This window comes from Fukomys damarensis, unplaced genomic scaffold, assembly GCF_012274545.1.
Source record: "Fukomys damarensis isolate Sample0158 unplaced genomic scaffold, DMR_v1.0_HiC HiC_scaffold_25196, whole genome shotgun sequence".
NCBI classification, from domain to species: Eukaryota; Metazoa; Chordata; class Mammalia; order Rodentia; family Bathyergidae; genus Fukomys; species Fukomys damarensis.
This window is the reverse complement of record NW_022926108.1, coordinates 1-10,927: the sequence shown is the minus strand read 5'-3', so window position 1 is coordinate 10,927 and position 10,927 is coordinate 1. Positions and strand designations below refer to the sequence as shown.

General features: G+C 50.0%; 2 long non-coding RNA genes across 2 annotated transcripts in view; both read left to right on the top strand.

The window, feature by feature from the left end:
- LOC117284947 overlaps positions 1-1,241 on the top strand; it is a 4,246-nt gene extending 3,005 nt beyond the window's left edge. Inside the window, exon 3 of the long non-coding RNA XR_004515980.1 lies at positions 1,134-1,241. This is a non-coding gene — a long non-coding RNA (uncharacterized LOC117284947). The remainder of the gene's footprint in view (positions 1-1,133) is intronic.
- Positions 1,242-3,085: 1,844 nt separating this feature from the next.
- LOC117284946 lies at positions 3,086-9,056 on the top strand. Its single transcript, XR_004515979.1, has 5 exons — positions 3,086-3,186; positions 5,101-5,272; positions 5,484-6,644; positions 6,990-7,161; positions 8,895-9,056. It is a non-coding gene; the product is annotated as an uncharacterized LOC117284946 (long non-coding RNA).
- The last annotated feature ends 1,871 nt before the right edge of the window (positions 9,057-10,927 follow it).

Genomic DNA, 10,927 nt, shown 5'->3' with positions numbered 1-10,927 from the left:
CTGTGTGTATCCCAGTGATGCTCATGGTAGCCCTGACCAGCAGCTACATGGAGGGTACAGTTTTATTGTGTGGTGACCACTATGCGACAGACCTCTGTGTGACTTGTCCTTGAGGACTGCGTTTTTCCATGACAAAAACACTTAAAACATCCACAAGGTAGTGCCTAGGACCAGGGCAACAACACACTTGGCCTACAAGTCCTCAAAAGACTGCTTACTGCTCATGGTAGCCCTGACCAGCAGCTACATGGAGGGTACAGTTTTATTGTGTGGTGACCACTATGCGACAGACCTCTGTGTGACTTGTCCTTGAGGACTGCGTTTTTCCATGACAAAAACACTTAAAACATCCACAAGGTAGTGCCTAGGACCAGGGCAACAACACACTTGGCCTACAAGTCCTCAAAAGACTGCTTACTGCATAGCTGGCAGAGGGATGACATTTGGACGGCATTGCTAACCACAGCTGGAGCACTCTACTTAAGTCAAACTAGGCAGAGCAGGTTCAGTCTGGGCCTAAAGATGGACTGAAGGTCAGGCGAATGCTGCACAGAAGGAGTGAGGGCTCACAGTGCTCTTCACAGGTTCTCAGTGTTCTATGCGAGTCAAAATAGGGGGGATTCAGGCTCACTCCAAGACTCTCTCATGGACCTCGGTGTGCTATTTGCTATCTGTGGCAAGGTGGGAGGACTGCATGGCTAGGCCCTGCTCATTTCCCCACCAGTTGTAATCTGAAGGGACGGCAGGCTGATGAACTCATGAACCATTCCATTTTGGGTGGATGGCCTCAGGTGGGGTGCTTTTGAGCCCATGGCAGCATCAGTGAAACCAAAAAGGTCGGTAGGAGGCATGTCCAGCAGCTCATCTCTTAGCTGGCTGGCTAGAGAGTGTAGTAATTCACGCACAATGGTTTGAGCAAGGGCCCCATGAGCTCCACAACCATGCTAGGGCTTTTGAGGGAGGCAGGGAGGGTGAAGGCAGACTGAGATATCAGAGGGCTGTGGGTCACCTGGAGGCCCTTTGCCTACTGAGTCCCTGGGGATCTCAAGGAATGGCAATGCCCTGCTCACTTTTCACCTGGGTTCTGTCCCGAGCGATGTTTTCTCTCTGATTCTGTAGCCGTTCCTTTTCAGAGGGATGTATGCACGCTGTGGAGAGCAGGAGTGCCCGTCCTGACCATTGTTAGTACAGATTCTCCCCGATGGAGCATAGCCTGACCGTGACCTCACATCATGCTAGCCAGCAGCTCAACTTGGCTCTGCAAGGAGAACGACGCCAGGTGGTTCTCACAATGCGTCCAAGAGGAACTGAATGTTACATTCGATGCCAGCCAGTGAGTGCAGGTTTCGTAGAGGCAAAATGTACCTCAACTGTCCTGTGCTCGAAATCCAGGGGCCTGGCACTTTCACACTGTGACGAGGAGCTCCTCAAGTTGCTCAGGCCTGCATTTCGTTAGGAGTGGGACATGTCGGCCATACTAGGTAGAACCCAATGCTTCAAATCTTTGATTCAGGGAGGAGGGGAGGTTCAATGCAAGGCTCTCCAATTTCCTTCATGGCCCTGGCTCATGGCTGTGCCAATTTCCGGCTCAGTGTGTATTATTCCATGACTCTCCAGACCTCTGCAGTATTGTTTCTGGGCATGGGTGTGCCCTGAATGCAGAACTAGTTGGGAATTTTTATGTATGTAATTCACACCTGTGTGAACTTGGGCTGTGTCTGACTGGCCTTCTCAAGAAGGATGCTTTTCCTCTGGCTTGAGGACAGTCTCCCTGCTGTGGGCAATAGACCATCACTATATCCATGGAACACACAGCCATGAGGGTTGTCTCACTTGCAAGCTAAGTAGTGCCCAAAGTTTATGACATGCAGAAAGTTATGAGTCATGACTCTCGCAGCTGTTAAGGGGTTCTATTCATTCTTTGTGAGGCAGCTAAGATGGGATGCAGGCTCACTGTGGCTTGATTGGCCACTCCAACCTTCTGTCATTAGATGTCTAGGCCAAGGGCCTTCTTATTTACTTCTTAGGCCCTGGCCCTGTGTTTACCAGGGTCAGGTAGGGATGAGGGTGCGTTTAGTGTTTATCCCATTGGTCCTCATGGTAGCCATGAGCAGCAGCTTCATGTAGGGGATAGACTTGCTGCATGCTGACCACTACTCCACCGACCTCCGTGTGACTTGTCCTTGAGGCCAGCGTATTTCCATGCCAACGATCCTTAAAACATCCACAAATTGGTGCCTAGGATGAGGGCAAGAGCACAGTTGGCCTACATGTCCTCAGAAGACTGCTTCCTGCATAGCTGGCAGAGGGGTGATATTTGGACGGCATTGCTATGCACACCTGGGGCAGTCTACTTAAGTCAAACCAGGCAGGGCTGGTTCAGCCTACACCTAAAGAGGGATTGAGGATCAGGCAAATGCTGCAGAGTAGCAGTGAGGGCCCACAGTGCTCTTCACAGGTTCTCAGTGTTCTATGCGAGTCAAAAGAGGAAGTATTCAGGCTCACTCCAAGATTCTCTCCTGGATCTTGGTGTGCTATTTGCTATCTGTGGCAAGTTTGGTGGACTGCATAGCTAGGCCCTGCTTATTTCCCCACCAGTTATAATCTGAAGGGACGGCAGGCTGACTGATTCATGAAGCATTGCTTGTCCAATGCTTGGCATCAGGCTGGGGTTAGTGTGCACACACTGCAGTCCCCAGGGAACCTAAAGGGCCTGGAGATGGCAAGCCATGATGATCTTGTGCTCGTCATTTGGCTGGGTGGATGGAGCCGGTTGTACTTCATGTACAATGATAGGAGCGAGGGCCCTCTGGGCAGCAATCCATGGTACGCCTTTGAGGGAGGCAACTAGGGGGAATGAAGGCTGAGTGCTTGGCCATCCATTGTTCCATTTGGGGCCCTGAGCATGCTGCGTTGCTGGTGATGTCAATGCATGGCCAAGCCCTGCTCATTTTTCAATGGGAATTTCTCCCATGGGAGGTTTTTTCACTGATTCCATAACCCTTTCTTTTCAGGTGGCTCTATGCCTGCTCTGGAGAGCAGGAGCACTGTGTGTGAGTAATGGTTCCTAGACATTCTTCTGGTCGGAGCCTGGGATGAGAGTGAACTCACTTCACTCCAGTCTGCAACTCCGAGTTGCACTGCAAGGAGGATGACATATCAGGGTTCTCACCATGCATTGAACAGGTAGGAAAGGTTTCACTGCATGACCACCATATTAGTGCAGGTCTCTTAGTTGAAAACAGTACCTCACCTGTGTTGTGATAGAAGTCCAAGTGTCTGGCCTTCTCACCCTGTGTCTAGGAGCTCCTAAAGTTTCTCCCGCTTTCAATGCATTATGACTGTAATCTGTCTGCAATGCTAGGTCGAACCCAAGGCTTCATCTTTTGATTCCAGGAGGAGGACAGGCTCAATGCATGGCTTAACCATTCACAGAGTGGCCCTGGCTCATGGCTGCAGTCAGCTTCAGGCTAAGTGCCTGTTGTACAATTACTCTCCAGACCTCTGTATGATCGATTCGCAGTGTGTGGGTTCTCTGAATGCCAAAACAGTTCAAAATGTTCCACTGCATGAAAGTCAGGTCTGCGTGAGCTCATGGTGTGTCTGACTGGCCTTATCAAGCATGCTGCTTTCCTGTCAGTTTGAGGACAGTCTCACTGCATGGCCAAATATTCCATAAGCATATCCCTGGATGAGACAGCAAGTAAGGGCTGGCTCCCTGTGCAGCTGACTAGTACCCAAAGTGGGGGATATGCAGAAAGGTATGAGTGATGGCTCTTCCAGCTGTGAAGGGGTCCTAGTTGTTCTCTAGTTGGCAGCGAAGTTGGAAGGCAGGCTAACTGTGCCTTCATTGGCTGCTCTAACCTTCTGCCATTGGATGTCTAGGGGAAGGGCCTTCTTATTCAGGTCCTAGACTCTGCGCCTTTGTTCACGAGGGGCAGGCAGGGATAAGAATGTGCTCATATGAGTGATGGCTCTTCCAGCTGTGAAGGGGTCCTAGTTGTTCTCTAGTTGGCAGCGAAGTTGGAAGGCAGGCTAACTGTGCCTTCATTGGCTGCTCTAACCTTCTGCCATTGGATGTCTAGGGGAAGGGCCTTCTTATTCAGGTCCTAGACTCTGCGCCTTTGTTCACGAGGGGCAGGCAGGGATAAGAATGTGCTCACTGTGTGGCCAAATGGTTCTCATGGGAGCCCTGCCTACAAGATGCACCAAGGGCAGACTTGCTGCATGCTTACCGCTACTCAGCAGACCTCTGTATGACTGACTGTACTGTGACACAAACATGTTTGCATGCCTAAGGATCCTTAAAGCATCCACCAGGTGGCTCGTAGGACCAGGGCCAGACCACTGTGGGCTGGCCAGTCCTGAGAGGAGTGCTGCAGAGCTGGCAGTGTGAGCACATGTGGACTGCATTGCTAAGCAGTCCAAAAGCAGTCCTCTGGAATCTACCTAGGCAGGGCAGTTTCAGCATGGGGCTAAAGATGCGCTGAAGATCAGGTGAATGCTGCACAGTTGGAGTGAGGGATCTCTGTGCTGTTGAAAGGGACTCAGTGGTCTGTCTGAATCAAAATGTTGGGAATGCAGGCTCCCTGCATGGCTCTCCACTGTATTTGGGTGTACTATCTGCTATCTTTGGCAACTCGGGCTGACTGCATGGCTAGGCCCTGCTCCGTTCTCCACAGATTGTAGTTTGAAGTGACAGCAGGCTGGCTGACTCATGAAGCATTCCTTGTCAGATGGTTGGCCTCAGGCTGAGGTTAGTGTGAGCGCACTGCGGGCCCCAGGGAAGTGAACCGCCTGTGGGAGGCTAGCCTGGATGATATGCTGCTCATCATTTGGCTGGCTAGATGGAGCCAGTTGTGCTTCATGCACAATGATAGGAGTGAGAGCCCTCTGGGTGGCCAATCCATGCTAGACCTTTGGCGTGAGGTAGCCAGTGGAAATAAAGGCTCACAGCTTGGCCATCCATTGTTCCACTGGGGGCTTTGAGCATGCTGTGTTGCTGGTGGTATCGATGCATGGTCATGCGCTGCTCATTTTTCAGCAGAGTTCTCTCCCAAGGGAGGTTTTCTAACTGATTCGATAACCCTTCCTATTCAGGTGGCTGTCTGCATGCTGTTTAGAGCAGAAGCACTCTGCATGAGTAACTGTTCCTGCACAGTCTCCTGGGTGGAACCAGGGATGAGAGTGAACTCATTTCACTCCAGTCTGCAACTCCAAGTTGCACTGCAAGCAGGACGATGCCACAGTGTTCTCATCATGCGTCGAATAGGTATGAAAGGTTTCACTGCATGCCCGCTGTATGAGTGCAGGTCTCTTTGTTGCAAACTGTACCTCACCTGTGGAGTGATTGAAGTTCAGGGGTCTGGCTGGTACACACAGTGTCTAGGAGCTCCAAAAGGTTCTCCAGATTTCAATGTGTGATGACGCTAACGTGTCTGCAATGCTAGGTTGAAACCAAGGCTTCACCTATTTGATTCCAGGAGGAGGACAGGCTCAAAGCATGGCTTCCCGATTCACAGCGTGGCCCTGACCTATCATCCAGGCATCTTCAGTCTCTCTGCCTGTTGTGCAATGACTCTGCAGACCTCTGAATGATCATTTGGTGACATCCATGTTCCCTGAATGCCAAAGCAGTCTGAAATGTTTCACTGTACGAAAGTCAGGTCTGCGTGAACACCATGGTGTGTGTGACTGGCCTTCTCAGGCATGCTGCTTTCCTGTTGGCTTGAGGACTGTATCACTGCAGGGCAAAATATTCCATAAGCATATCCCTGGAGGACAGAGCAAGGGAGGGCCAGCTCCCTGTGCAGCTCACTAGTCCCTAAATTTTGGGACATGCAGAAAGGTATGAGTGGTGGCTCTCCCAGCTGTGAAGGAGTCCTTGTTATTCTGTGGGAGGCAGCGAAGATTGAATGCAGGCTCACTGCACCTTGATTGGCCATTTGAACCTTCTGCCATTGGATGTCTAGTGGAAGGAACTTCTTATTCATGTACTAGGCCCTGCAGCTTTGTTCTGAGGTGCCAACAGGGACAAGGGTGTGCTTACTTTGTGGCCAAATGGTCCTCGTGAGTTCCATACCTAGAAGCTGCACTGAGGGCAGAATTGCTGCGTGCTTTCTGTGATTCACCAGGCCTCTGTATGACTATCTCTTCCATGAGGCAAGCATGTTTCCATGACTACCGATCCTGAAAGCGTCCACCAGGTGGTGTACAGGACCAGGGCCAAAGCACTGTGGGCTGGCCAGCCCTCAGAGGACTGATGCATAGCTGGCAGTGTGAGGAGAAGTGGACTGCATTGCTAAGCACTCCATCAGCATTCCACTTGAGGCAAGCTAGACAGGGCAGTTTCAGCATGTGCCTAAAAATGCACTGAAGATCAGGTGAATGCCGCACAGTAGGAGTGAGGGCTCTGTGTGGGCTATTGAAAGGGCCTCAGTGGTCTGTCTGAGTCAAAACTATGGGAATGGAGGCTCACTGTATGGCTCTCCACTGTATTGGGGTGTGCTGTCTGCCATCTTTGGCAATTCAAGATGGCTGCAGGGCTAGGCCCTGCTCCTTTCTCCACAGGTTGCAGGCTGAAGTGACGGCAGGCTGACTGACTCATGAAGCATTCCTTGTCAGATGGTTGGCCTCAGGCTGAGGTGAGTGTGAGCACACTGTGGGCCCCAGGGGACCTAAAGGGCCTGCTAGAGGCAAGCCTGGATGATCTTGTGCTCATCATTTGGCTGATTGGACAGAGCCGGTTGTGCCTCATGCACAACGATAGGAGTGAGGGCCCTCTGGGTGGCCAATCCATGGTAGGCCTTTGAGGGAGGCAGCTAGTGGGAATGCAAGCTGAGTGCTTGGCCATCCATTGTTCCATTGGGGGCCTTGAGCAATGTTGCGTCTTTGGTGGTATCAATGCATGGCCATGCCGTGCTCATTTTTCAAAGGGAATTTCTCCCATGGGAGGTTTTCTCACTGATTCCATAACCCTTCCTTTTCAGGTGGCTGTATGCATGCTCTGGAGAGCAGGAGCACTCTGTGTGAGTAGCTGTTCCTGAACAGTCTCCTGTTTGGAGCCTGGGATGACAGTGAATTCACTTCCCACCCGTCTGCACCTCCACTTTGCACTGCAGGGAGGACGACGCCACGGGGTTCTTACCATGTGACGAACAGGTAGGAAAGTTTTCAATGCATGAGCACCATATGAGTGCAGGTCTGTTAGTTGAAAGCAGTACCTCACCTGTGGAGTGCTTGAAGTCCAGGGGCCTGGTCAGCTTGCACTGTGTCTAGCAGCTTTCAGTGCCTTATGACTCTAACGTGTCTCCCACTTTCAATGCGTTATTACTCTAACGTGTCTGCAATGCTAGGTTGAACACAAGGCATTCACCTGTTTAATTCCAGGAGGAGGGCAGGCTCACTGCATGGCTTATCCATTCACGTCGTGGCCCTGGCTCATGGCTGCGAGCAGCTTCTGGCTCACTGAATGTTGTCCAATGACTCTCCAGACCTCTGTATGATCATTTCTCGTTGTGCGTGTTCCCTGAATGCCTAAAATGTCCTAAATGTTTCACTCTATGAAAGTCAGGTCTGCGTGAGCTTGTGGTCTCTCTCACTGGCCTTCTGAAGCATGCTGCTTTCCTGTCGGGTTGAGCATAGTCTCACTGCACAGCTAAAGATTCCATAAACATATCCCTGGAGGAGACAGCAAGTGAGGGCTAGCTCCCTGTGCAGTTGACTAGTCACCAAAGTTTGGGATATGTAGAAAGGTATACATGATGGCTCTCCCAGCTGTGAAGGGTACCTAGTTGTTCTGTAAGCGGCAGCAAAGTTTGAATGCATGCTCCTTGCACCTTCACTGGTCGCTCAAACCTTCTGCCATTGGATATCTGGGGGAAGGGCCTTCTTATTCAGGTTCTCGACTCTGATCCTTTGCTCACAAGGGGCAGGCAGCGACAAGAGTGTGCTCACTGTGTGGCCAAATGGTTCTGATGGGAACCTTGCTTACAAGCTGCACCAAGCAAAGACTTGCTGTGTGCTTCCCTCTACTCGCCAGACCTCTCTATGCCTGACTGCACCATGATGCAAGCATGTTTGCATGCCTAAGGATCCTTAAAGTGTCCAACATGTGGCTCGCAGGACCAGGGCCAGAGCACTGTGGACTGGCCAGTCCTGAATGGACTGCTGCATAGCTGGTAGTGTGAGGACATGTGGACTGCATTGCTGAAAAGTCCATAAGCAGTGCGCTGGAGTCAAACTAGGCAGGGCAGTTTCAGCATGGGCCTAATGATGCACTGAAGTTCAGGCAAATGCCGCACAGTTGGAGTGAGGTATCTCTGTGCTGCTGAAAGTGCCTCAGTAGTCTGTCTGAGACAAAGCCGTTGGAATGCAGGCTCACTGCATCTCTCTCCACAGCATTTGATTGTACTATCTGCTATCTTTGGCAACTCGGGCTGACTTCATGACTAGGCCACGCTCATTTCTAAACAGCTTTTACTCTGAAGTGATGGCGTGCTGACTGACTCGTGATCCATTCCTTTTTGCATGGTTGACATCAGGTTTGGATTAGTTTAAACACACTGAGAGACCGATTGAACCTAAATGGTCTGCTGCAGGCAACCCTTAATGATCTGGTGATCATCCTTCAGCTGGCTAAATGGAGGATGTTGGGCTTCATGTAAAATACTATGACTGAGGGCTCTCTGTGCTGCTAATCCATGCTAGGCCTTTTGCAGGAGGTGAATAGTCAGAATGCAGGCTGAGAGCTTGGCAATCCATTGTTCACTTGGGGGCCTTTTGCAAACTCTGTTTCTGGTGGTATCAATGCATGGCAATGCCCTGCTCATTTTTCAACAGGGTTCTCTCCCAAGTGAGGTTTTCTCACTGACTCGATAACCATTCCTTTTCAGACAGCTGTATGCATGCTGTGGAGAGCATGAACACTCTGCATGTATATTTGTTCCTAAAGATTCGGCTTCATGTAGCCTGGGATTTGAGCGAAATGACTTTGTGCTAGTCTGCAGCTCAAAGTTTCACTGGAAGGACGATGCCTCCAGGTGGTTCTCACAATGCATCGAAAAGGTACTCATTATTTCAGTGCATGCCAGTTGTATGAGCGCATTTCACTTAGTTGCAAAATGTACCTCAACTGTCCAGTGCTTGAAGTCCAGGGGCCTCCCAGTTTCACACTGTGACTCAGAACTCCTCTTGTTTTTCCTCCTTCAATTCGTTACGATTCTGATATGTCTGTAATTCTACATAGAACCCAATGTTTCACCTGTTTGATCCTGGGGAGAGAGTATTCTCAGTGCATGGCTCACCAATTCACATAGTGGCATTGGCTCATGGCTGCAGCAAGTTCAGTCTCACTGCATATTGTACAATGACTCTCCAGTCCTCTGTATGCTTGCTTCATTGAGTTGCTGATCCCTGAATGCCTAAACAGTCTGAAATGTTGCACTGTACTAAATTCTGGTCTGCATGGGCTTGTGGTGTGTCTGACTGGCCTTCTCAAGCCTGCTGCTTCTCTGCCAGCTTGAGGACAGTCTCACTGCTTTGCAAAATATTCTGTAATCATATCCCTTTAGGAGACAGCCATGAGGGCTGGGTCACTGTGCAGCTAACTAGTTCCCAAAGTTTGTGACCTGCAGAAAGGTATGAGTGAAGACTGTCCCAGCTGTTAAGGGGTCCTAGTCATTCTTTGGGAGGCAGCTAACATTGAATTTAGGCTCTCAGTGTCTTTAATTGTGGCTCAAACCTTCTGGTATTTGATTTCTAGGGGAAGGGCCTTGTTATTCAGGTCCTAGATACTGCTCCTTTGTTCAGTAGGAGCAGGCAGGGGCAAGGATGTGCTGACTGTGTGTCCAAATGGTCCTCAAGGGAGCCCTGCCTATAAGCTGCAATGAGAGCAGTCTTGTTGCATGCTTAGCAATACTCGCCAGACCTCTGTGTGACTGTTCCATGAAGCAAGCATGTTTCGACACATAGCAATCCTAAAATCATCCACCAGGTGACATGCAGGACCAGGGCAAGAGCACTATTGGCTGACCAGTCCTCAGAGAACTGCTACATAGCTGGCAGAGTGATGGCATGTGGAATGCATTGGTAACCACTCCACAAGCAGTAGAGTGTAGTCAAGATAGGGTTAGGGGTAGGGTCAGGGTTATGGTTAGGCTTAGGGTTGGGTTAGGGTTAGGGTTGGGGTTGAGTTTGGGGTTGGGGTTAGGGTTAGGGTTTAGCGTTAGGGTGAGGGTGAGGGTTAGAGCGTTACGGTCAGTGTTAGGGTTATGGGCTAAGCCTATGTTTTGGGTTAGGATTTGTGTGCGTTAAGTATAGGATTAGAGGTAGGGGTTAGGGTTCGGGTTGGCATTGTGGATGGGTCTATCTTTAGCGTTGGGTGCAGATTAGTGTAGGGTTATGGTCAGGTGGTTGGTTTTAGCGTGAGTGTGAGGTTGAAGGTGTGAGTTCTAGTTTGAGGGTGAGTGTGAGTGTTACAGGCTTTGGTTTAGGGTAAGGGTGAGGTTGATGTTGAGAGAAGGTTTAGGAGATAGTTTTCAGTTGGGGACTGGTTTCGGTTAGTGATGGTTTTGTGGTTGGGTTTGTGTTTATTGTTAGATTTTGGGGGATTAGTTTAAGTATTAGGGATTAGGATTAATATTCTGGTTTATTGTTATTTTTCTCGTTAGGATTGTGTTAGGTTTACAGTTTTATGTAGTGTTGGGGTTAGGGTTCGGGTTGGGTTAGATTTAGAGTTAGTGTTTTTGTTGTGGTTGCCATTAAGTTTAGGGATAGGGTTACGTGGATTACGGTTAGGGTTCCCGTAATGGCTTAGGCTTGCCGGGTTTGCGTTCAGTTTGGTGTTGGATTGGGCTTAGGCTTAGGCTTAGGTTTAGTATTAGGATTCCAGTGAGTGATAGTTTGGAATTTTTTACCTTGTACCTGG